This window comes from Aedes aegypti, chromosome 2, assembly GCF_002204515.2.
Source record: "Aedes aegypti strain LVP_AGWG chromosome 2, AaegL5.0 Primary Assembly, whole genome shotgun sequence".
Classification (NCBI taxonomy): domain Eukaryota; kingdom Metazoa; phylum Arthropoda; class Insecta; order Diptera; family Culicidae; genus Aedes; species Aedes aegypti.
The window spans coordinates 328,953,465-328,978,969 of record NC_035108.1 but is presented as its reverse complement, the minus strand read 5'-3'; the positions used below and the strand labels follow the sequence as shown (position 1 = coordinate 328,978,969).

At 35.9% G+C, this 25,505-nt stretch overlaps 1 protein-coding gene across 4 annotated transcripts in view; it reads left to right on the top strand.

Moving 5' to 3' along the window:
- The first annotated feature begins 1,599 nt into the window (after positions 1-1,599).
- LOC5564192 overlaps positions 1,600-25,505 on the top strand; it is an 857,608-nt gene continuing 833,702 nt past the window's right edge. For 2 of the 4 annotated variants that reach the window (XM_021845933.1, XM_021845930.1), the window contains exon 1: positions 19,119-19,542. The gene's annotated coding sequence lies outside the window, so the exon portion shown is untranslated. Of the gene's footprint in view, positions 1,722-19,118; positions 19,543-25,505 lie in introns of those variants that run through there. The other 2 variants (XM_021845931.1, XM_021845932.1) reach the window with 2 other exon arrangements.

The following is a 25,505-nucleotide window of genomic DNA, read 5'->3' as shown; positions in this document are numbered from 1 at the left end:
GGCCACATCGCGGAATCATTTTTGTGTCGCGGGCCACATTTTCAAACGCAAAAAAAATCGAATGAAATTTGATAAAAGTCAGTAAACAAAGTTCTTATAATCTGACAAAAATCAGTGAATGAAGTAAATTTCATTTGAAGAAATCAAAAACCGGATAGTTACTGCTACGTATCCTGCTGAATATTGTGAGAATCCCTTTCAAAATTATGTAATAATCTTGTTCATAGTATTTTGAACAATCTAGCCCAAAAATGTTAGATTTCGTTGAAATAATATCCAGGATTTGAAAAAAAAAATCATACTCCAAATTCTATCAAGGTCTGACCTTGTATTATTTACATGACCCAACATGTACAGAAATGCTGATCAAGCTTTTACAAAACCATGAAATCTTTCAGAATGCTAAAGGTATTTCAAAAGAAACCTGCTCAAAATTTTATTATAAATTCGCCTAAGGTTTTGCCAAATCTAACAAGCGTTACATTGTAATCTTGCCCAGGATTTACAAAAAAAAAAATGCGTATTCAATATGTTGAAAATTCTGGTTACAAGTCTATAAATCCTGACGAAAGTTATGTGAAAATACTGCCATTGTTATCCATCAAAGTCGTGTCCAGAATTCTTAAAAAATCTTATTCAAATTTTTTTGAAAAGCTTTATTTATAATCCTGCAAAGGATTCTGCGTCTCAGTTGTTAGGACAATTTATTTGCAGGATTCTGAGAGAATGTTAGTCTATGATTCAATGAAATTATCTATGTAAATTTAGCCTTTTGTCCATAAGTTTTGTTCAGGCTGCACTTTTTTCAATTTCGATGGAAGTCATGGCAGAACATTGTTGAAACATCCAGAATTTGAGATTCAGAATTTAATCATTCATAAAATTGAGTACTAAGATGATTAAAAAACAATTTAAATAATAACCAAGCTAAAATATTAGGTTGAAACTAAATTGGAAATTAAATAAATGTTGGTATGTTCTAACTTCGGGTTGATAGAATAGTGAACGGGCCAAATATTGAAAGAATCTTCGAACGCTCCGCGGGCAGCACAAAATGAGGTCGCGGGCCGGATGCGGCCCGCGGGCCGTACGTTGGGCAGCCCTGGTCTAAGCTAAGCTAAGCTTAGCTGATCAATTTTGGAATTTTTCTGCTTAGTGTTCTTCCGCAGTTATTAAAAGAGAGCTTTCTTCGTCATAGTTGCCATTTTCGCATTCGTATATCGTGTGACAAGTACGATGATACTCTTTGTCCAGGGAAGTCAAGAAAATTTCCATTATGAAAAGATCCTGGACCGACCGGGAATCGAACCCAGACACCTTCAGCATGGCTTTGCTTTATAGCCACGGACTCTTACCACTCGACTAAGGAAGGCCTCAGGATCAAAGGTACTCCGATATGCATGAAAATTGAGCTTTTTACCAAACATTTGTTCGAAATCGGTGATGGTCGATAACACGTGCTGTAGGCCATTGGTATGGAATGACCCTTATCATAACCTAGAACAACACTGGCTGGGTGGTGGGTCGGTGGGTTGCCGGAGAGCAAAAGATGAGCATTCCTCCAAACAAACCGAAAAGAAAATCACGAAAGGCTCACCGTTCTCTGACTAAGCTTCGACTCTCGGTTTCAGTCTTCAGGCGAATCTCCACCAAGTGGGAGCGAATCCAATTCCTTCTACGATTCAAGCAAGGATATCCAGTTCGAATCGGCGTCCTTTTCGGTGGGTGAGACCAGCTGTTCCGTTGTTCGGTTCGTTTTTTTTTCTTCTTCTCGAATGCGTGCGTGACTGATGCAATAAATCAATTCGCTGCCGTGGTTGTGGGAGTGACGGAAAATCCGAGGAAAAAAAGTAAAACGGGAATTGTTTCTGTGTGTTAATTAACTTAAAAGTTTTCCACCGTCTAATTTCCGTTGCATGAGAAACGAGGATTTGATTGGGGCGGCAGCAGGACAATTGAATCGAGCGTGGAAAAATGCAAGGAGTCAGAACTGACTTTACGTTGCTTGCAAGGAGTGATTGTTGAAGAAGAAGAAAAAAAACGTTGTTTATTTAGTATTGGTTGTCGTCGGTTGATGGAATACTAATTAATGGGGGTATAGTTTTTCGTTGAGGTTTATACATATTTGGATACTTGAAGGGGGATATTGGAGTAGTTTTTGTTTCCAATAGTTAGTGAGAACTACGTGTTGCGACAAGCTTTTTTCTATGCTAATTCTTCTGTAGGGATCTATGTATTAGTGCTGCAATGGTATAACAGCAATAAAAACGAAAGTTAATCTGTACGATTAAAGATAGCACGTTCTACTCAAAGTACAATACTTCACCAAATAATCTACCAAACTCTATGCGAAGATGGATTGTCTATGAACCAAGTGGATTCATCTTATGACTTTTCAAAATATTATTTCTATAAGTCATTGTGGGCTTCGTGGCCGTGCGGTTAGTGCTACCAAGCATTTAACCGCATCGAGTCAAGGAGTGTGGGTTAGATTCCCGCTTCAGTCCGGAAAACTTTTCGTCAGGAACGTATTTCAACTGTGTCACTGGGCGTTGCATGCTAGTCCGTTGTCTAGTGTGGTGCTTCCTTCAAAGGACATAATCGTCCACTGGAAGCATTAACGTGTAAGTGTGTTTAAGTCTTCAGTCCACACGAAATTTCAAAAAGAAATTGTACCGTGGACTTTGGCCTGATATAAATCACCTCCCTCCTTTATGACCACGTTGTTTAGGGATGGCCCCATATTTGAGAAACATATTAGGTGACTCGAATTTGTGTTGTTTCTTTAATTCTGGTTCATATCTAAGATCAGATCGGACAACTGGCTTTTTTTTTTTTTTTTTTTTTTTTTTTTTTTTTTTTTTTTTTTTTTTTTTTTTTTTTTTTTTTTTTATTAGTATCATTCCAAACATTACATTCATTATTTCTTATATCTAGGTGTTCTGTGTTATTAGACAACACTATCATCCTAATTTGGTAAAACAAATCTAAGATTTTATTAACATTTTGTTAACAACATATTACATTTCATTTGCCGTAGCAGTTCAGATTTTTTACAGGTGAGTTGATTTCACCTGCTTATAAGAGAAAAAAAAAAAAGTTTTTAATATACTTAACCTAACTTAACCTAATCATATAACGCATTAATCGTGGCAATAGAAGATTGTAACGATTTTTGCCTGAAATTATTGATTATTTTATTTGACATTTGTTCCAATGTTTCAACATTGGATATCCTATGTAACTCATTGGTACTATACCAGGGAGGAAGCCTCAGAATCATTTTCAAAATTTTATTTTGAATTCTCTGCAGAGCTTTCTTCCTGGTATTACAACAGCTAGTCCAAATTTGGAACAGCATACAACATGGCTGGCCTGAAAATTTGTTTGAATATCAAAAGCTTGTTCTTAAGACAAAGTTTTGATTTTCTATTAATAAGGGGATAGAGACATTTTACATATTTGTTACATTTGGCTTGAATGCCCTCAATGTGATTTTTAAAAGTTAAATTCTTATCTAGCATGAGTCCTAGATACTTAACTTCATCTGACCAATTTATTGGAACCCCTCTCATCGTGACAACATGTCTACTTGAAGGTTTCAAATAAAGAGCTTTTGGTTTATGTGGGAATATTATTAGTTGAGTTTTGGAAGCATTAGGAGAAATCTTCCATTTCTGCAAGTATGAAGAAAAAATATCCAAACTTTTTTGCAATCGACTACAGATGACACGCAGGCTTCGTCCTTTGGCGGAGAGGCCTGTGTCATCCGCAAACAAAGATTTTTGACATCCCTGAGGTAACTCAGGTAAGTCAGATGTGAAAATATTGTATAATATTGGTCCCAAAATGCTGCCTTGGGGAACACCAGCTCTTACAGGAAGTCTTTCAGATCTGGAGTTCTGATAATTAACCTGAAGTGTACGATTTGACAGATAACTTTGAATTATTCTAACAATGTATGTTGGAAAATTAAAATTTTTCAATTTTACAATCAAACCTTCATGCCAAACACTGTCGAATGCTTTTTCTATGTCTAGAAGAGCAAGACCAGTAGAGTAGCCTTCAGATTTGTTGGAACGGATCAAATTTGTTACACGTAAAAGTTGATGAGTGGTCGAATGTCCATGGCGGAATCCGAACTGTTCATTGGCAAAAATTGAATTTTCGTTGATGTGGGCCATCATTCTGTTCAAAATAACCTTTTCAAAAAGTTTACTGATGGAGGAAAGCAAACTGATTGGACGATAGCTAGAAGCTTCTGCAGGATTTTTGTCTGGTTTTAAAATTGGAACAACCTTAGCATTTTTCCATTTGTCAGGAAAATATGCTAATTGAAAACATTTGTTAAATATATCAACTAAAAATGATAAGCTACTTTCTGGAAGTTTCTAGATGAGGATGTAGAAAATTCCATCATCGCCAGGAGCTTTCATATTTTTGAATTTTTTAATAATAGTTCTCACTTCTTCCAAATCAGTCTCCCAGGCATTTTCGAAAACGTTCTCTTGATTGAGAATATTTTCGAACTCCTGAGTAACTTCATTTTCAATTGGACTAGTAAGTCCTAAATTAAAATTGTGAGCACTTTCAAACTGCATAGCAAGTTTTTGAGCTTTTTCGCAATTAGTTAGTAATAATTTGTTTTCCTCTTTCAATGCCGGTATAGGCTTCTGAGGTTTTTTCAAGATTTTAGATAATTTCCAAAAGGGCTTAGAGCCGGGGTCCAATTGAGAAATTTTTGTTTCTTAAATCTGCAAAACGTTTCTTGATTTCTTTCTGCAAATCCTGCCATATAATTTTCATAGCAGGATCACGAGTGCGTTGAAATTGCCTTCTCCTCACGTTTTTAAGACGGATCAAGAGTTTAAGATCATCGTCTATAATCACGGATTCAAATTTTACTTCACATTTTGGAATTGCAATGTTCCTGGCTTCAACAATGGAATTTGTTAAAGTTTCAAGAGCATTGTCAATATCAATTTTAGTTTCTAAAGAAATGTTAACATCAAGATTAGAGTCAACATACGTTTCATATATATTCCAGTCGGCTCGTAAATAATTGAAAGTGGAGCTGATAGGATTGAGAATCGCTTCATGCGATATTTGAAATGTAACAGGGACATGATCAGAATCAAAATCAGCATGAGTAACTAATTGGCTACAAAGATGACTAGAGTCGGTTAAGACCAAGTCAATCGTAGATGGATTTCTAGAAGAGGAAAAACATGTAGGGCTATCAGGGTATTGAATTGAGAAATATCCTGAAGAGCACTCATCAAATAAAATTCTGCCGTTGGAATTACTTTGAGAATTATTCCATGACCGATGTTTGGCATTAAAGTCACCAATGACAAAAAATTTTGACTTATTGCGAGTCAATTTTCGCAAGTCAGTTTGAAGCCAATTCACTTGCTGTCCAGAGCATTGAAAAGACAAATAGGCAGCTATGAAAGTATATTTACCAAACTGTGTTTCAACAGAAACACCTAAAGTTTCAAAAACTTTAGTTTCAAATGACGAAAACAGTTGATGTTTTATACGCCTATGAATGATGATTGCAACTCCCCCACATGCCCCATCAAGTCGATCATTACGATAAACAAAAAAGTTAGGATCTTTTTTAAATTTGGATCCAGGTTTTAAATAAGTTTCGGTAATAACTGCTATATGCACTTTATTAGCTGTAAGAAAATTAAACAGCTCGTCCTCTTTACCATTCAGAGAACGAGCATTCCAATTTAAAATATTTAAATTATTATTTGGATCCATTAGAAAAACGTAATCCAATAACAATTTTATTTGTAAATTTTACACCTACTTGGACTGCTTCAGTCATAGTGGTGGCTTTGAACATTGCATCAATCATTAGATTCAATTGTTCAGTTAGAAAATTAAAATCAGAGGCAGACATATCATCTGATGATTTCCCATTGGAATTTTCCGTAGACGAAGAAGCGGCGTAGGAGTTACCTGTGGCGGTAGGGTTTTTTCCATTTGATTTGAAACAAATAGAATGGGTACTCATGGAACGAACAGGGGAAGAGTTCAAATTACCTTTGCCGATATCGGCAAAGGATTTACCGTGGGTAGATACATTCGAAATTGAAAGATTCGAACGGCTACCCGACGGATTAAAATTTGTTTGTGAATGAGCATGATTATGATCTTCCTGGTGGGTATGATTCCTAATCAAGCGATCGTTAACTGAAAAATGAGCATTGTTCGATACTCTACCAGGCAAATTCCGGAAACGACCGTTATCGTAACGGATATTATCCTTCATCTGCTTGGCACGAGCCTCAACGACTCTTTTGCGTGAAATGCATTCCCAAAAGTTAGCTTTGTGAGGGCCCTTGCAATTGGCGCATTGAAATTTTCTGGTATCTTCTTTCACAGGACAGTCGTCCTTAGCGTGAGAAGAACCTCCGCAAATCATGCATTTAGCATCCATGCGACAATTTTTTGTACCATGACCCCACTTTTGGCACCGACGGCACTGAGTGGGGTTCTGGTAATTTCCTCCAGGTTTCTGGAAATGTTCCCACGTCACACGGACATCGAACATAAGTTTAGCTTTTTCTAAAGCTTTCATATTATTTAGTTATTTTTTGTTAAAGTGAACTAAATAATATTCTTGAGAAAGCCCTTTCCGAACAATGCCAGATTGGGTTCTCTTTTTCATAATGATTACTTGGACTGGTGAAAATCCAAGTAAATCATTTATTCCATTTTTGATCTCTTCAGGTGACTTATAGTCACTTGAGAGACCTTTCAAGACGACTTTGAACAAACGTTCAGTTTTGTCGTCATAAGTAAAAAATTTGTGCTTCTTCTCTTCAAGATATCTGAGAAGAAGTTCGCGATCTTTAAGAGTTTCCGGCAAAACGCGACAGTCTCCTTTCTTTGCGATTTGGAAGGAAACCTTGATTCCCCTAATGGAGTTCAAGATCTCCTGCCTAAATCCCCCAAATTCGGAACAACTGACCACGATAGGCGGCACTCTTTGCTTCCTCACTTGAATCAAAGAGCCTGGGCTAGAGGCTGCTTCGATTTGGTGTTCGGAAAATTTGTCAAGAGCATCGAACTGATTGCTCATTTCGATACAATTATTCATTTCACCCTTGGAAGAAAGTTCGCATTCCGGGGAAACGTCCTTTCTTCCATTCTTGCCACGTGTAGTGACAGTTTTAAAACCCACTTTTTTGGAAGGAAGTAGTGAATTCAGAGATTCACCCTTCCTTTTGTTAGTTGTTGATACCATGTTTAATTAATAAACGAAAGAAGACGTGACCTTCGAGAGGTTTTTTCCCTAGACGGTGTCCAAGAAGGATTACCACCGCTAGCTTCTGCCAACGGGTCCAACGAAAAATCGAAGGCACGGGTCCAAACAAGGATCGTAAAGGGATCAATAGTAGAAAAAATAGTACTGAAAAGTACTGTTTAAGTAGCACTGAAAAGTACTGTTTTATTGCTTTAGGTAGTTTTTAAGAAAACTTCCAAGAGCAGAGAGAATTCGTGTACGCACAGCACGAAGGTACGATGCGCACTGGACAACTGGCTTCTTTTAGTTGTTCTTCTTTTCATCCATAAGCCCATTTGTAATTTTTTTGCTAAAACAGTGTTGCCATTTGTAAAGAATGCGATCACCATTTCATTAAAAAAAGTTTCTATTTATTGCAGTAATTAGGTGAAAAACAGCATGACTTAATAATTAAAAACGACAAAATTTGATTCCGCGACGAAAAACATAAGCTATGAGAGTTCTTCATGAGCTGTTATGTGAGGTGCGCGGCAACAAAGTAATGCCATGCTAACACACTAACTTTGATTCGCAGTGTTCTGTGGAATTTCACCAAAAATTTCAATAGCAGAACGTTCGGTAATTCAAATCACAGATTTCAGTAAAATTTAGCCATTCTTTTCTAATATTTTTCGCAAATCCCAATCTATTTGTTACGCACTTCCGGGTACTTCGGGAATCGATAAAAATGATGATCCGGATGCGATTTACTGCACCATACACAATTAAAGGTTTTGCAATTCATTTCTTATATTTTCAAGCTGATTTCGCTTTACTTTTTTCACATCAGTCGGCTAATTGACACCAACTTTTATGAACAACCGCAAATAATAACAACCTAACAAGGCAATCCGGCAACACAGGCAAAACCAAAACAAATGCATCTGATGGTAATTTTTCTCACGCAGCCACACACTCGGAGACATCAAAATCAACCAATCAGCGAGTGGATCCGAATCTATACCCAGTTGTCTGATCTTTATCTTAGGTTCATATATGCACTAGTTCTAAAATCCGCATCCTTTATTACGATAAAAATTAGTATTCAGTGGAATTTCCAGCATTTTCAGTGGTGATTCAGAGGTGATCCAAACGCATTGTAGGACTATATGGAAAATATTTGAAATATATCCCAAACACGTTTGTACTGAAATGTGATTCAAAATTTATCATTTCCTAATGACAACTCATTCTTCAAACCATAATAAAGGAAGTTATGGAAGTGAGCATTTCAACCCGTCGGATGGGAGAAGGGTTAGAGTTAGTCGTCGGCAAAGTTGTAGCATTTTTCAATTTGAAACAACTTTATCAAAGACAGAATTTTTCAATCTGTGAGATTTTATTTTTGATTTTTTTTTTGATTCCAATTCAGAAAATCGTTTTTTAATTCAAAGTAAGGTGGATGAAATGTTCGACTTTGGTGAAAAAAACAATATCTCCAAAAAAACTAGAATAGTTGAAGAGAAATATATACCACACAGTGAACCTTCAACATATTGTCAAAATATTTGCTTATGTTTAAAGACAACGAAAATTTACAGCGTCTTTAGCCAAAGGCTGTACATACGGAACATAACTTACATTAGACAACGGACACTCGCAACACAACCCGTTTCTTCCGGCTAGAGCGGGAATCGTACCCGAACTCCATAGCGCAATACGCCTAAACTACTAATGCCAATTGCCACAAGGCTACTAAGCCCACAAGTACGAACAGTTTCAAAATGTATTGTCTTAAACTATCTTTCGCCCTACCGGTGAGGTAAGAGTTTGGATCGTGTGCGAGGCAAAAGTTCACTGACTGAAACATAGAATATTGATACTTTTATGATAGGCATACTTTATATCAGCCATAACTTAATGTTTTCTGAAAATACACATTAGATTTTCAACAAAAAATACCCAATACTTGATTGTAATATACCCTAAAATAGTAGTTTTACCAATACTAAGAGAAAACGTGAAAATTTGGTGACTTTTTACGCACGATTAAGCTTATTTCACTAAAATTAAAGATTATATGTGGATTTTACGATTTACAATTTTTTCCGCTAGATAAGTAGTAGTGGAACATGTGCTCCATTAATTCGAACTTTTGCCCCACTATAGGCCAACATTGGTTTTCAAGCACGTATGCAAAAAATAATACATCCTAAAGCTAGTTGCAGGATTACACCTTTACATAAAAATCAAAAAAAAAAAAATCTTTGCAATGAAAGTTTGACCTACAATCTCGGCGCTTGAAAACAATAAAAAGCCATAATTTGACATTACCCTTATAATATTCTATAGTTAATTGGAGTGAAAGTGTCTAACTTGAACAGCATTCGAAGTATCTTGACATTGACACCATTTGTTTTAAAATGAGCTACAAATATTAAAAATAAACACTTGCCCCATTTTTCTCTTTATTATAAAATGATCGAATTTAACTTAAAACTGAGTTCTCCTACTTTTTGAGAAATGCCTTTTCAACCATTGATAGATTAGGTTCTATTTTTCATTATTATTTTGTATACTATGGAAAACCCAAGCAGTGTTGTGAAAAACTCAATTTCTCACAACTCACGCTTGAGATTTTTCATGCGTGAGTTGTCAATCACGCAACTCAGCAGTCAAAAAATCATGGATGAGTTGGCTCCGCTTTTTGACTCATTGTCTCATATTTCCACAGTTAACTCACACACGACAATAATTTCTTGTTAGTCTTGTAAAATTATAGTAATCCTTTCCAACGTAAACAACAATATTCGGGTTTCACGAGTTTTGGCCGGGTTTTGCGACTGAATCATTTTTTACGGTTTGAGTTGATTGAGTTGATTTCGCATCAAAATCTCAAGCGTGAAATTTACGAAAGAGATCTCTAATGATTTTGCTCTCTCGGGAGAGCGTATTGATTGACATTTGAGTGCGAGTCTATCAACACTGAACCCAAGAAAATAATATACGGTCAACGCTTCTTAACTTAATATTTACGGGATCATCGAGTTAGGAAGGTACCGATTTACAGAACACAAAACTGTTGTAACTGCGACCTAAGGAACCATCAAGATAGCCATGAAAATCAACTTTTACTGTAGTTCTATAGCTCGATATCGAGGTATAACATAGTAATAGGACCTTATAATTAATGAATCATAGTTCATCTGATGCATGTGTTTTGTAAACTCCACATCACACAAAGAGAATCGTCAAAACTATTTTAGTTGCTTCGAAATCAAAGGAGTTACAAAAACCGGTATACATTAGATCTATGTTTCTTAAATTTTGAAAGCTTTAAATCAGGGATGTACACTCAAATTACTTTTCTCTTGTTTTTTTAGTTCTGTAGCTTGTTTAGGGTTTTCCATTAACAACATGATCATTTTTTCTCACCCTTCCTTGTCGTGTTTTTTATCCATACAATTTGTGTGGATAGTGGTCTTTGGCCAGACCCCTCTCCCCTGAATGCATTATTCGAAAGCTTTTCTGTTCTATTCCACGTAAAATATAATCTTAGAATTATAAAATAAATGAATCTTTCGAAAAAGTACTTCCTCCATTATTGGATCTTGTTCCAGTAATAGTGGTATTTGCTAACTTCTGTTCCTATAATAGTGGTTTACATTGATTTTCCTTTGAGACTCACTATTAAGGTGAAGATGAATCGAAGCCAAACCTCAAATTTTCAAGAGCACGGATCTGGAGAACCAGACATCCGTTTGAGCTGAAAACATAATCGATTGGTCACCACCAGCTAGTAACCAATCGATTAAGTTTTCAGCTTGAACGGATGTTCGGCTTTCCAGATCCGTGCTCTTGAAAATTTGAACTTTGGCTTCGATTCATCTTCACCTTAAAGGAACGCGCCTTTCAGGTGAAACATCGGGGAATCTAAAGATGACCGTCACTATGGCCGACTTGTGCTCCTACTCACGTTCTCAAAGACACTAAACTTGATCACTGGATTAGCCACCCTATTCGCTTACGATATATCGAACCAACAAGAGAAAAATCCTTTTCAAATGACTACCTTTTGCAATATTTATATCATTCCACCGCTTAAACCACAAATGTTTGCGAAGCATCAATTAAATCCTGTAGAAGCAAAGTTTAAGTGTTGCATTAAATCAATGCACATTATTTTGGTGTCGAATTAGTTAAATAAAAAGACATCTGTTCGTGGAAACCGTGAATCAGTACAAGAGCTCCTATATTCTATGAATTCTATGATCTACAAATATTTGAATATCTTCAACACACTTGGTATCAGTCTTTGCCGATCTTAAAATAATCACTTCATCATTAGATCATCCTGTAATGCGGTGCATTACCAATCATCCAATCCGAGTGGATTGAAACAAAAGACGAGTAGCAACATAGTGAGCCGGATCCTATTCTTGGCACTTTTGATTCACTTCGGCAGCGGTTTTTTCAAAGCTACAGAGCTTATATTGCGTCACAATATGTGTTGTACTAAAATTCTTCTTATTGCAAAGTTTCAGACAATTCGATCGAGAAAAAAACCCCATACCAAAGTGAATCATGGAAGTGCCCAAGTAGCTCTGTACCCTACATCACTAAGACATGTTAGAATAGGACCAGCAAAGATGTGAGACAAAAACAAAAAAAAAAAACACTAATAAGAGAGATAGGAGAGAGGTTCGAAAGATAAAGAATAAAGAGAGAGAAAGGAGACATTTGTTTTGCTAATTAGAATTTTAATACTTTTCGCCGAGTGTCAATTCGCCGAATGCCGTTTCCACAAAGGTCAATCAACCAATTTTAAATCCCCCTTTTTCTAGAATGACCCATTTCAGATCATCTGATATTCACCCTTCTTTATTTGGTTGGCGGTTCTTTCGAGTTCCACCGATCTCGGCATTTTTGGCAAAATGTGTTTAGTCGAAAATGGCCAAATATCTTATTATTTTGATTGCTTATTGTTTTTCTTGATTATTACACTGGCATTGAATTCGGGGTACCGACATTCACAGTTATGACATTCGGAGAAAAGAAGCACAATCAATCAAATTCAAAGGAAAAGTAGATCTATTGAGGTTCCAAAGATGGACGTTACAATGGCGAATAGTGTCCCTACTCTCAATCACCAAGGCACTCTTAGTTTTCGACTTGATTTCCCAAACCATAAAGCTGACATGAGGTTTGAACTGTTGTATGTAGCTTCCCTCGCAAGATAAGTGTTTTTTTTTTATATATTTTGATTCTGATCTATTTTAACGTAAAGGAATAAGAAAACCATGATGACTCCAAACATTTTTAAATGCTGAGATGTTCCATATACTCAAATGCAACCTACCTTATTTGTTATGCTTTTTTCGATTTCGATTTATAATTATGGTACCTTCTAAGTGGTCTCGGATATAAAAGAATATTACTAATTCTTTTCTATCCTTGCCTGTAATATTAAGTTTTATAGCCTAAATTTGAAGACATAGTTTTCCGATCTATTGAGCAATAACGTCGGCAAGAAGAACAACATATTTGGTCCATAGCTGTCTGGAGATGTCTTTTGAAATAGTGTTTATGGAAACCGAGGGAATCGAGAATGTCCATGATTAGCGTGACATACAGTCGACTCTCCACATCTCGATGTTCTACATCTCGATATCTCTCCCTATGTCGATGATTAAATCATTTTCATTTCATTCAGCCTGCATACATTTTCACTCTCCATATCTCGATATCCTCCTTATCTCGATATCTCCATATCTCGATGTGTTTCTGTTGATTTTTCGTTCTCAATTTTTTTCTCCGTATATCGATATGACCAATATCGAAGGATACTAGACCAAAGTTTTGGGATTCAAAACAAATTAGGAGCGCAAAATGTCATCTGTTTGTGTATTACTTTCCTGGCAACGGAGTGTTTTCCAATCTAGTATTCATCCAAAATTTGTTCTTTGTCTCGATCTCTCCCTATCTCGATAGTCCCTTCGATATCGAGATGTGGAGAGGCAACTGTAATTTGTGCTGCGCATCAATGAAAGGTCGTCGAAAATGGAAGATTTGGCTTTCCGGGTAATGGTGTATTCCGGTAAATGGTCTTCCGGTAAATTGCATTCCGGGTAATGGTCTTCCGGGTAATGGTATAGAACCGTAATTTATGTACGCACTGGTTGCTGACAAATCATTAGAATCATTATCAGGAATTTTTCCATGAATTCTTGTCTCAACTTTTTCCTAGCAATTCAAGAAAATATTCCTATCATACTTTGTGAGTATCGTCAAACAGGGCTTCTTTTGACATTATTTACACATTCTTTAACATTGAAAATTTCTAGCTCTACGAATACGGATGAATTTCGATATTCCTTGCATATATTAAAGTTGTACATGTCCATAAAAACTGTTCAAAACATGAGGAAAAACAACAAAGAAATAAAAACATGCTTGAGAAGCGGAATAAAGGGCCCTCAAAAAAAAAAACAGGGGGCTACTTCGAACACTTTTTGAAATCAATGCGATACGATGATGAAATGATTTTTTCTCATAAATTTCAAACTGATTCTGTAGATTATTGTCCATTAAGATAATTTTGAACATGTTATATCGATAACACTGCGGAGCACGATTTTGTCTCAAGCATCAAAATGCCGCTATTTACTTAATTAAGGGTTGCTGAATCCATTTCCATTTTCAGAAATATCATAGCACGTCTAGTTTTTGAGATATTGGTTGTTGAAAATGCTAAATTTGTTCATTTCAGCCAACTTGCATGCAAGTTTGCCAGCTTGTGTGGCAATTTATTTGCTTAATTTGCCTCAGAACGCAAACTTTATGTGTATAACAATACTTATCAACTAAGTTTAAAATATTTCCGATGATTCAAAGTTATTTTTCGTTGGTTTAGAAAAGTATTGTATTTTGCCATATAAGAAAAACGAAGAATTTTGTTTGGAGACTGCAAGCTTGTTTGAAAAATCGATTTAATCTCAATTTAATCGTGCAATTTCATCAAAATTATATCTGAAACGAAAGTTAAAGTACTATTTTGAATCCTTGATGGATCAGATAACAACATTTTTGGATAAATCATTATTCAAATTTTATGTCAACATCAATAAAAAAAGTGTTTTATGCAACTTTGTCGACCTGTAGCTAAAAATTGTGACGTGTTGGAACTTTGATCCTTGAGACACGCAAAAATGTCATTTTTGTTACGCTGGGTAAACATAATTCAGAAAATTGGAAAGCTCGAAGAAATAACACATCTAAAACATTTTTATGCAAAGCATAATTTTTAATTTGTAACTTCAAGAGCTTTGATCCATTATTTTTTTATAGAACATCAATTTTCAACTATCTTTCTATGGAACATTACTATTCGATAGTTTTATAATTCTCCAAACAACTTTGCACGCTATGTGAAAACTTCAAACATTGTTTACATAGAAAATGTTTTCTACCTTGTGAATATTGGTTCAAACTTTATCGATACATTATCTTGTTTTTCCTGTTATTGTTGATGTTGTTCCAAAAAATATTCATGCCTGGTTCTATATTGTTCAATGAAAGTGCTGAAGACACAATATGGCTCAGATTAAAATTTATGCTGGAAATAAATCCAAAATGTAAGTGTCCAAAGTAGCCCCTGACTGACTACACACAGTTGTGTTCAGAATAATAGTAGTGAAAGCCGATTACAAAATGCTCAACTTTGGCATGCTGTACCTTTGTTTCCATATGAGCAATCAGCATGAAATTTGGCACTACCGGCTAAAAAATTTAGCACCAGGTGAAATCGCTCAAAATAATAGTAGTTTTAATAATTTAAATATCTGCTGTATTTTCAGTTTTTGAATTTTTCTCCACTCATAGTTTCAACCATTTTCGTCCAAATATAAATGTATAAGCAAGCCAAATTTTTACAAAATTGATGCTGAACACAAATTTACAAAAGAAAAACTACTATTATTTTGAGCGATTTCACCTGGTGCTTATCTTTTTAGTCGGTAGTGTGAAAATTTTCAAATTTTGTGATAATGAAATTAAGTATATTTGTAGTTCACTTCCAAAATTTCATGCCGATTGCTCATATGGAAACAAAGTTACAGCATGTCAAAGTTGAGCATTTTGTATGAAAATCGGCTTTCACTACTATTATTCTGAACACAACTGTATATAAAAGGTTACTATTCCGTGATTGACCGAAGTCAGTGCACAAAGAATCAACTAGAAGTTTGGCTGGGATTGGCCATAATCTTCTCCAGTGTGAATAATCCAGTGCCTCTATTTATACAGGGTTCATAACGGCGCCGGCCACGTCCTTACAGTCAGGTGGGAATGAGGGAAGGAATGTTAGTATGTAACCTTTGCTATTTGGAGACCGTGTTTGCCTCTGCATCTCCACTAAGGTTGCTGGGGGGATGTTTGTTTACAATAAGTGATTAGACCATGATAAACAAATATTTGTGAGATATGAACATGTTTGTAAATATAATATTCTCAATTTTCAAAAATTTCCATGTAGAAGAAAATAATGTTGACACTTGTAGTGACGAACCATTCAAAGTTTGTTGAGCAAATAGCTAAACGCAACATTCATACAGCTGTCAGAACGAAAGCATGTGTTATCATATTTTACTTATATGAAAAGAAAAATAAACTCGATTGGCTGGACCATCACATAAAACACTTAAGCCGACACTGCTGACAGGGATGAACCATTCAAAGTTCGTTGAATAAAGTGAAACTTCTGCAAGTCTACTGTTATATTGTCGAACAATTTAGTCTTTTTTTAATTACAAAAACAAAGGTTAAAAGAAAGGGGTGTTTTGAGAATAAAAAATGTATGTGTGTTCATCCTAGACTGAGCAGCCACAATCCCCTCTCTTTTTCATTTACAGCATACAGACTTCACTCGGAAACAAACAAAGTGCAAACGCAAACTCGGGCTCTTTCTAGGCACTGCCCTGCAAATCGCGCGCAAATCGAGGGAAAAAAACGAAACACAAACCCGACTCGTTTGCTCGGGCCCTTTCAACGCACTCATGAGTGTTCAAAGTAGCCCCTGGAATAAACACTAGCTCCGACTGACGGTATATTTAAGCTCTTTAATAGCAATTTGTTTTAAAACTTCGAATGTCATTTCTCCGAATGCAATAATTATTTGGATTCAAGATCCCAGAATTCTTTAAGTTGGAAGGGAGTAATCCCTCGGGTCAGCTAAATGGAGTTCGTCGTAATAATATATCATATTACGACGAACTCCATTTAGCCGAAAGGGTCGTTAGGCCGAAAAGGCTATGTAGCCCAACAGGACCTTAGAATAAAAAACGTTTGTTTCAATCTAAACAATCAACAGTGGAAGAAAATGGACCTAAAACATCACCATTTTTATGCGGCTGATTGCGGCTCTCGAAAATTCCATATTTCATGTAAAAAACGTCAATGAATCAAATAGTGGCAGTTTCATTCACTGGAATCATATAGAAATGCCCGTTTTACTCCATTTCGTCCTAAAATATTTAAGAGTACTCACAACTGATTGCGGCATTTTCAATAATTAATTTTTGCTGTAAAGTCATCTAAGGAATACAATGAACAACATTTCAGTCGGTCCCAGTAACTGAAGCAGCCCATTTGGCATTTTAAAGATACTTGTTTTTAATTATTAATCGTGGTTTACGGCTAACCAGTCGAGTGGAAGTTTAACAACCACCGAAAAGCTAAACATTACATATACTTTGCAATTGGATTAAAAGATATTTTTCTGGAATAAAGAACAGTTGTAAAGCTCAGTACACTATGACAAATATTTTACTTGGATTGGTACAGAGTCAAACAAATGTTTGACATCGCAAAGCTTTTGCCAGTGTTGAAACTGATGTTTGGCTGATGATTTATACCTTGCCAAATATTTGCACATTTGGCAAAGCGTGTACAAATAGCTTGACTGATAGCTACTGAATAACGTGTCATTGACTGAGCCCGTTTGGTCCCATTTCAACCTGAAAAAATGATGGCTTTAGTTTCAGGGGAGAGAATGTCCATTGTATTCCCCAGATGATTCTACATCAGAAAACAATTATTTAAAGCGTCACATTCATTGTTTTTACGTCGTTCAACGTCCCGCGTAAAAACCCGGGTTAAAAAAAGTACGTAAAAAACCTCGTTATTTCAAAAACCGATTCGTTATTCAGAAATCGATTGGTCACCACCAGCTAGTGACCGATCGATTAAGTTTTCAGCTCAAACTGATGGTTGGTTCTTCAGATTTTTTGTAGATGTTTTCATCGGAATTTTCCAGTGAAATGGTTCACCGAAAAAAGCCGATGAAAACATCTACAAAATCTCGAAAGCGGCGATGAAACTGAAGTAACTTCTCCAGATTTGTGCTCTTGAAAATTTGAGGTGGGCTTCGATTCATCTTCACCTTAAATGCTTTGCAGAAATCACAAAGGAATATGGAAACACGTGATCGATTTAAATCCAACATGCTTGACTGTAACGCGTATAATTTTGAATTTAGGTACCATTGATACCGTAGATGGGAGTGACAATGGGTCTAGGGGGTGAGATTGGGACATAACGGAAAAATATGATGTGTATGTTGAAACTAGAGAAAATTTACAACATTAAAATTCTTCTGTGAAAAGTATTACGCATGTACTAATACCTCTGTCGTTATATTACTCGTATTTTCCGGAATCCATTTAATTTTTTCACAAATTTCACATTATTTTTCCTAACTTAATTTATTCAAATATAGAGTGTAACGTAAATATTGTTTAACTCTTACCTAACATGTGAAAAGGACGATTCAAGTTTTAAATATTGTTCCGTCTCATGTTAGTCTAGAACTGAAAATGTGTTCTAAGTTTTCGATTTGCACTGCAAATTTTCTAAATATATGCTGTCGACTTATTTTTTTTGGTGAAAAACAGCAACATTTCTAGATGGATATTATTCGATATCGTTCCAAGACTTAACCCGAGCAGAAGAAAATAACTAATGAATACCAAATTGAGGTATTCCATACCAGATAATTTCCAATACTTACAACCTGAATGAGGTATGAATTAGCCCTGCATAAGAGGTAAAATACCTCAAATAATACCTTCTGCATATTCTACAAATACCAAGCTGATACTTAGATCAGGTATTGTAATACCTAAATAATACTTGATGGATTTTCATATAAAAGTGAAATTTTTCAATACTAGTTCAATACCTCCAGCAGTCCTCAATAGCTGTCGAATACCAAAATGAAGTATTTTTAATTGTTTTAAACATTTTTTTCAAATACCATTGTAATACCAAAATGAGGTATTGATAACTGAACAATACCTAATTCTGGTATGATACCAAAATATGATATGCATAAGTTATTGGCGAGTTATTCTTTCCTCCTCGGGAAGCTATTCCCTAAAAACGGCCCTGTTCGGAACACCCGACTCAATCGACAACAACAAGCTTTTTCTCTCTCGTCAGATCGCACACACCGAGCCTTCCGTCTGCCATCGTAATTGTATCGGTTGATGTCCTTGCGTAAGGGTTTCCACCCACCTGATCCCGGGTGGCTGACTGACACCGGGTCCAGTGACTGGCGGGAGTGTACGACAGTTGTAGTAACGTGCTCGATCTCTCCCGTAGACATCTCCTTGAGAGAGAGAGAAACACCTGACAACTCAATGGGGGAGCATAAGCTTCCTGGAGAGCGCTGAGAGTAGTTACGCATACATCGCTAAGCTCGGGACTAGACTGGGTGCGAATTGACTGGTGGGGTCTAGGAATACTCTGTGAAGCACGAGTAACGGATTCAAGCTTTGGGCAGGAAAACTCGCGAATCACATCACACACACGCGTCCCAGTGGGCGAACAGCAAGGACTTCAATTCGGGATCTCTCAGTTATTCAATCAAACCGTTGTGCTGTTTTTGTGTTTCCTATTAGATTTCTAATAGTTTTTCCTCGTAGCGACAAACGGTCTGTGCAATTCCTTGAACTGTTATGATTAACTGTGGTCGCACACTACTGGACTAAGGATAACCAAAAGGGACGATCGGCTAATGGAAGGATAAGATTTTTTCATCGGTTATCAGTGGTGGAGGTGGATACCATTTTTCTGACCTAGTGCTCCGCAAAAGTAGTGTGTCATTCCGTAATGTGAGAGGTTGATGGATGGTGCGGTAAACCCTTCCCTGTGACTATGTGGGGCATCCAATCGAGTGTATCGGTATTTCTTCTAGCCGTTGAAGGTGCGAAGGATTCCCGGAGAGTTCGTTCGGTGTAGTGGTGAGACCTATAGAAGAACGTTGGAGTTTCCTGTCGTGATGGGGGAGGAAACATAAAACCTTAAGTGTCAGTAAATCCTAACTACGGGTTGCGCTATGAGTCGAAAATTCATAATTTTTATTTTTCTAAGATTAATTTCATCTGAACTTAATAGAGTTCAACTGCTTTTCTCTCTTTATTAGTATCATTCCAAACATTACATTCATTTTTTATATCTAGGTGTTCTGTGTTATTATGCAACACTATCATCCTAATTTGGTAAAACAAATTTAAGATTTTATTAACATTTTGTTAACAACATATTACATTTCATTTGCCGTAGCAGTTCAGATTTTTTACAGGTGAGTTAATTTAACCTGCTTATAAGAGAAAAAAACGCTTTGAATTTACTTAACCTAAACATATAACGCATTAATCGTGGCAATAGAAGATTCTAACGATTTTTGCCTAAAATCAATAATTATTTTATTTGACATTTGTTCCAATGTTTCAACATTGGATATTCTATGTAACTCATTGGTACTATACCACGGAGGAAGCCTCAGAATCATTTTCAAAATTTTATTTTGAATTCTCTGCAGAGCTTGCTTCCTGGTATTACAACAGCTAGTCCATATTGAAACAGCATACAACATGGCTGGCCTGAAAATTTGTTTGAATATCAAGAGCTTGTTCTTAAGACCAAGTTTTGATTTTCTTTTAATAAGTGGATAGAGACATTTTACATATATATTACATTTGGCTTGAATGCCCTCAATGTGGTTTTTGAAAGTTGAATTCTTATCTAGCATGAGCCCTAGATACTTAACTTAATCTGATCAATTCATTGGAACCCCTTACATCGTGACAACATGTCTACTTAAAGATTTCAAATAAAAAACTTTTGGTTTATGTGGGAATATTATAAGTTGAGTTTTTGGAGAATTAGGTGAAATCTTCCATTTTTGCAAGTATGAAGAAAAAATATCCAAACTTCTTTGCAATCGACTACAGATGACATGCAGGCTTCGTCCTTTGGCGGAGAGGCCTGTGCCATCCGCGAACAAGGATTTTTGACATCCCTGAGGTAACCCAAGTAAGTCAGATGTGAAAATATTGTATAATATTGGTCCCAAAATACTGCTGTGAGGAACACCAGCTCTTACAGGAAGACTTTCAGATCTGGATTTCTGATAATTAACCTGAAGTGTACGATTTAACAGATAAGTTTGAATTATTCGAACAATGTATGATGGAAAATTAAAGCTTTTTTATTTTTACGATCAAACCTTTATGCCAATCACTGTAGAATGCTTTTTCTATATCTAGAAGAGCAAGACCAGTAGAATAGCCTTCAGATTTGTTGGAACGGATCAAATTTGTTACACGTAAGAGTTGATGAGTGATCGAATGTCCATGGAATCCGGAATCCGAACTGTTCATTGGCAAAAATTGAATTTTCGTTGATGTGGGCCATCATTCTGTTCAAATTGACCTTTTCAAAAAGTTTACTGATGGAGGAAAGCAAACTGATTGGATGATAGCAAGAAGCTTCAGCAGGATTTTTGTCTGGTTTTAAAATCAACCTTAGAATTTTTCCATTTGTCAGGAAAATATGCCAACTGAAAACATTTGTTAAATATATCAACTAAGAATGATAAGCTACTTTCTGGAAGTTTCTTGATGAGGATGTAGAAAATTCCATCATCGCCAGGAGCTTTCATATTTTTGATTTTTTTAATAATAGTTCTCACTTCTTCCAAATCAGTCTCCCAGGCATTTTCGAAAACGTTCTCTTGATTGAGAATATTTTTCGAAGTCCTGAGTAACTTGATTTTCAATTGGACTAGTAAGTCCTAAATTAAAATTGTGCGCACTTTAGAACTGCATTGCAAGTTTTTGTGCTTTTTCGCAATTAGTTAGTAATAATTTGTTTTTCTCTTTCAATGCCGGTATTGGCTTCTGAGGTTTTTTCAAGAATTTAGATAATTTCCAAAAGGGCTTTGAGCCAGGGTCCAATTGAGAAATCTTATTTTCAAAATGTTTGTTTCTTAATTGAGAAAAACGTTTTTAGGGGACGGACCTGGTGTAGTGGTTAGAACACTCGCCTCTCACGCTGAGGACCTGGGATCGAATCCTATCCCCGACATAGTCACTTATGACGTAAAAAGTTATAGTGACGACTTCCTTCGGAAGGGAAGTAAAGCCGTTGGTCCCGAGATGAACTAGCCCAGGGCTAAAAATCTCGTTAATAAAAAAAAAAAAAAAAGTTTCTTGATTTCTTTCTGCAAGTCTTGCCATATGATTTTCATAGCAGGATCGCGAGTGCGTTGAAATTGCCTTCTCCTCACGTTTTTAAGACGGATCAAGAGTTTAAGATCATCGTCTATAATCGCGGATTCAAATTTTACTTCCTGGCTTCAACAATAAAATTTGTTAAGGTTTCAAGAGCATTGTCAATATCAAGTTTTGTTTGTAAAGGAATATTAACATCAAGATTAGAGTCAATAAATGTTTCATATATATTCCAGTCGACTCGAAAATAATTGAAAGTGGAGCTGAAACGCAACAGGGACATGATCAGAATCAAAATCAGCATGAGTAATCAGTTGGCTACAAAGATGACTAGAGTCGGTTAAGACCAAATCAATCGTAGATGGATTTCTAGAAGAGGAAAAACATGTGGGGCTATCAGGGTATTGAATTGAGAAATATCCTGAAGAGCACTCATCAAATAAAATTCTGCCGTTGGAATTACTTTGAGAATTATTCCATGACCGATGTTTGGCATTAAAGTCACCAATGACAAAAAATTTTGACTTATTGCGAGTCAATTTTCGCAAGTCAGTTTGGAGCAAATTAACTTGCTGTCCAGAGCATTGAAAAGGCAAATGAGCAGCTATGAAAGTATATTTACCAAGCTGTGTTTCAACAGAAACACCTAAAGTTTCAAAAACTTTAGTTTCAAATGATGAAAACAGTTGATGTTTTATACGCCTATGAATGATGATTGCAACTCCCCCACATGCCCCATCAAGTCGATCATTACGATAAACAAAAAAGTTAGGATCTCTTTTGAGTTTAGATCCAGGTTTTAAATACGTTTCGGTAATAACTGCTATATGCACGTTATTAACCGTAAGAAAATTAAACAGCTCGTCCTCTTTACCATTCAGAGAACGAGCATTCCAATTTAAAATATTTAAATTATTATTTGGATCCATTAGAAAAACGTAATCCAATAACAATTTGATTTGTAAATTTTACACCTACTTGGACTGCTTCAGTCATAGTGGTGGCTTTGAACATTGCATCAATCATTAGATTCAATTGTTCAGTTAGAAAATTAAAATCAGAGGCAGACATATCACTTGAAGAGGGTACATTATCTGATGATTTCCCATTAGAATTTTCGGTTTACGAAGAAGCGGAGTAGGAGTTACCTGTGGTGGTAGGGTTTTTTCCCATTTGATTTGAAACAAGTAGAATGGGTACTCATAGTACGAACAGGGGAGGAGTTCAAATTACCTGCTACGATATCGGCAATAGATTTTCCGTGGGTAGATACATTCGAAATTGAAAGATTCGAACGGCTACCTGATGGATTAAAATAAGTTTGTGAATGAGCATGATTATGATCTTCCTGATGGGTATGATTCATGATCAAGCGATCGTTAACTGAAAAATGAGTATTGTTCGATACTCTACCAGGGAAATTCCGGAAACGACCGTTATTGTAACGGATATTATCTTTCATCTGCCTGGCACGAGCCTCAATGACTCTTTTGCGTGAAGGACAATTCTAAAAATTTGACTTATGATTAGCCCCACAATTCGAGCATATAAACTTGGTGGTATCTTCCTTCACTGGACAGACGTTCTTGGCGTGAGAAGAACCTCCGCATATCATGCATTTGGCATCCATGCGACAATTTTTTGTATCATGACCCCACTTTTGGCACCGACGGCATTGAGTGGGGTTCTGGTAAATTTCTCCAGGTTTCTGGAAATGTTTCCATGTCACACGGACATCGAATAAAAGTTTTGCTTTTTCTAAAGCTTTAATATTATTTAGTTATTTTTTGTTAAAGTGAACTAAATAATATTCTTGAGAAAGCCCTTTCCGAACAATGCCAGATTGGGTTCTCTTTTTCATAATGATTACTTGGACTGGGTAAAATCCAAGTAAATCATTTATTCCATTTTTGATCTCTTCAGGTGACTCATAGTCACTTGAGAGACTTTTCAAGACAACTTTAAACAAACGTTCAGTTTTGTCATCATTATTAAAAAAATGTGCTTCTTCTCTTCAAGATGTTTGAGAAGAAGTTCGCGATCTTCCGGCAAAACGCGACAGTCTCCTTTCTTTGCGATTTGGAAGGAAACCTTGATTCCCCTAATGGAGTTCAAGATCTCCTGCCTAAATCCCCCAAATTCGGAACAACTGACCACGATAGGCGGCACTCTTTGCTTCCTCACTTGAATCAAAGAGCCTGGGCTAGAGGCTGCTTCGATTTGGTGTTCGGAAAATTTGTCTAGAGCATCGAACTGATTGCTCATTTCGATACAATTATTCATTTCACCCTTGGAAGAAAGTTCGGATTCCGGGGAAACGTCCTCTCTTCCATTCTTGCCACGTGTAGTGACAGTTTTAAAACCCACTCTTTTGGAAGGAAGTAGTGAATTCATAGATTCACCCTTCCTTTTGTTTGTTATTGATACCATGTTTAGTGAATAAACAAAAGACGACGTGACCTTCGAGAGGTTTTCGCCAACGGGTCCAACGAAAAATCTAAGGCACGTGTCGAAACAAGGATCGTAAAGGGATCAATAGTAAAAAATAGTACTGAAAAGTACTGTTTTTAATTTTAGCACTGAAAAGTACTGTTTAAGTAGCACTGAAAAGTACCGTTTTTAATTTTAGCACTGAAAAGTACTGTTTGTGTAGCACTGAAAAGTACTGTTTTATTGCTTTAGGTAGTTTTTAAGAAAACTTCCAAGAGCAGAGGGAGTTCGTGTACGCACAGCATGAAGGTACGATGCGCACTGCCTAATATTTGTATTTATTCAATTAACGTTCAGCTATTCTTTAATAAACTCTTCCGTGAAAATACTCAAAAATTACCCGAGAAATTTGTTCAGATATTTCTTTGGAGAATTATATGATTGTTTGCAAAAAGGTTTACAAAAAGGTTTTACATTTCATTCTTGAACTTCTCAAAAATATCCATCAGGTATTCTTTCAGGTTCTTAAAATTACTCAATATTTTTCGGAACGTTAATTTAAGGACTTTTTTATAAAATATATCTAGAAATCTATCCATTTTCCATATGTCGCTCAAAAACTACTTCAGAAATACTTCAATATTTTTTAAGATATATCTTTACAAATTACCCTATGAATCACTTCATTGACTTCTATTTTTTATTTTATTCATTATTGTTTAAGTTCAAATTGAATTTGGAAAAAGTACTGAAATACTGTCGGGAAATTTAGGAATTCTCCGTAGGATTTCTGAAACTTTTTGACGAAATTTCTGACGAAACGAAATTCCTCTGAAGATTCCAAGCCAGAAGACATTTCAAAAATAGTGTTCGTAGATCATTCCTGTATAATCCGAGGATTTGAAGTAGAATTTACCGAAAAAAAAAATGTGACGCATTTTACGATGTATTTTGAAAACATTTCTGAAGGACTTTTGATGAACTTCGCGAAGAAGTTTACAATAACTTTGAAGGAATTTGACAGAATCTATTTTTTTTGGAAAAAATGCTATGACAAAGTTTGAGCTTTTGAAAGGTTGAGTATTCTTTAGTTGAATCCAGGAACACATTTCGGGATCAACTTGAGCACGAACAAATCTCACAATATTATATAACTAACTTCTAAGAGATTTGTAACAAAAGGTATAGGTGAAGTGATTTAATCTTCGATATATCTTCACACATTTTATAAAACTACAATTCTAGAGACTGTATTTTTT